The following is a 2500-nucleotide window of genomic DNA, read 5'->3' on the forward strand; positions in this document are numbered from 1 at the left end:
CGAGCTGGCAGAGTCGTTAGCACGCCCAGCGAAATGCTTAGCGGTATTTCGTCTACCGTTACGTTCTGAGTTCAAATTCCGCCGAGGTCGACTTTGCCTTTCATCCTTTCGGGGTCGATAAATTAAGTACCAGTTACGCACTGGGGTCTATGTAATCGACTTAATCCGTTTGTCTGTCCTTGTTTGTCCCCTCTGTGTTTAGCCCCTTGTGGGTAGTAAAGAAATAGGTATTTCGGCTACCGCTACGTTCTGAGTTCAAATTCTGCCATGGTCAACTTTGCCTTTCATCCTTTCGGGGTCTATAAATTAAGTACCAGTTACGCACTGGGGTCGATATAATCGACTTAATCCGTTTGTCTGTCCTTGTTTGTCTTCTGTGTTTAGCCCCTTGTGGTCAGTAAAAAAATAGATATACATGCATACACACATACATACATGCTTGCATGTAGAGTGCTCAGCCACTTACACGTTAATTTCACGAGCAGGCTGTTCCGTTGATCGGATCAACTGGAATCCTCGTCGTCGCAACCGACGGAGTGCCACAATAACATCTGTTTAGTACTGAATTATATCCATGCTTTATAATCGTGTGTATGTCTGTGTACGTATGTACATACATACATACGCCGAACTATTGAGAAATTTGCAGTTACTCTATCCAGATTACGGGTTTAGGTTTATACCCGTAATTATTGGGGCTCTGAGATATATAACATACTGCCTTTTGAACTCAGAACGCAGCGGCAGACGAAATACTGCTAAGCATTTCGCACGGCGTGCTAACGTTTCTGCCAGCTCGCCGCCTTGTATGCATATTATATATGTATATATATGTGTGTGTGGTATGTGTGTGTGTTATATATATATATATATATATATATATATATATATATATATATATATATATATATTTATATATAGATATACATACATACAAACATATGTATATATATATATCTACATACATATATTTTTGTATGTATGTATATAATTATACACACACATACACACACATATACATATATACATATATGCATATATGCATACATGCACACATACATACATACATGCTTGCATACATATGTAAGAATATACATAGTTAATGTATAATATTTTGCCGCTGTTACATCAGAGGTTGCGCCGTTGAAGGCGACTTTTGAAAACAGTCACTTTTAACGTCGAAACTTTCAGTAAACAATCACTAGAAACGAACAGTTGTTCATTCAGTACAGTGCAATGCATTGAATAAAGAACGCCAGCAGTCTATTACAAACTGTTTAGTGTGGAAGCGCAGTGGCCTAGTGGTTAGGGCAGTGGACTCGCGATCGTAGGATCACGGATTCGATTCCCAGACCGGGCGTTGTGAATTGTTTATTGAGCGAAAACATCTAAAGCTCCTCGTAGCTCTGGCAGGAGGTGGTGGCGAACCCTGCTGTACACTTTCGCCACAACTTTCTCTCACTCTTTCTTCCTGTTTCTACGGTCACACTATGTGTCACGCTGAATGTCCCCGAGAACAAACTATATATGTATAGCTTGGTGGATGCAAATGGTTCTGCATATATATATATATATATATATATATATACATACATACATACATACACATACATATACATATATATACGTACATGCACAGAAAATATGGATATATATAATATATCGATATTGATATATATCTACACATATATATATATAGAGAGGGAGAAAGAGAGAGAGAGTATGTATATGTATATATATATATATGTGTATATATGTGAGTGTGTGAGTGTGTGTATCCAGGAGGGAGAGTGGAAAAAGAAGAATGAATTAGAGACATTGTAGAAATAAACAACAGAGTTTTCTATTAGTCTCAAAAGAGATATAAAAATGTTTTTTAAAGTCTTTTTTAGTATACCATCATACCACTTCATACCAATTCATACCTCATATTGTATGAAATATTTCTACTTTTTCTTCATATATAATCACGGTACTTCACAAATAATGAGGTTTAAATCTTATTAGGAAATTTAAAAGATGTCGAAAAAAAAAATCAATGAATGAAATTAGAAGAGCCATGCTATAACTAATGATACACCATTCTTCTTCCAGTTTCTTTTGTCTAAAAATATTCTCCAATCACTGCCACGTTCTTCGTTCTTCGTTCGGTCTTCTGTTTTTTTTACTGAAGAGCATAGTCATTTTGTTTATTTATTGTTATTTGTTTTGTTTTTTTGTTTCGGTGTCGTTTGTAACAATGAAAATTCTGTTTGTGTTGTTCTCACATAACAAATCGACTTAAACAATGTAAAAATTTATGAAGAACATTCTTAAGTGTGTGTGGTATATAGATCTCTAAAGATTTTAGCGTTAAAAGCAAAGATGACAAAAATGGAATTCACACATACATACATAAATACATACATTACATACATACATTGCATATACACATACATAATATATAATCTATACATAATATATCTATCTATATATATATAGATAGACAGATAGATAGATA

The 2500-nt window shown here is 34.8% G+C and overlaps 1 long non-coding RNA gene across 1 annotated transcript in view; it reads right to left on the minus strand.

Annotated features, from left to right (window-relative positions):
* Positions 1-2500, minus strand: part of LOC118767745 — an 11636-nt gene that overhangs the window by 6414 nt on the left and 2722 nt on the right. Inside the window, exon 2 of the long non-coding RNA XR_005003655.1 lies at positions 1450-1455. This is a non-coding gene — a long non-coding RNA (uncharacterized LOC118767745). The remainder of the gene's footprint in view (positions 1-1449; positions 1456-2500) is intronic.

Source organism: Octopus sinensis, linkage group LG24 (assembly GCF_006345805.1).
Source record: "Octopus sinensis linkage group LG24, ASM634580v1, whole genome shotgun sequence".
Taxonomy (NCBI): Eukaryota; Metazoa; Mollusca; class Cephalopoda; order Octopoda; family Octopodidae; genus Octopus; species Octopus sinensis.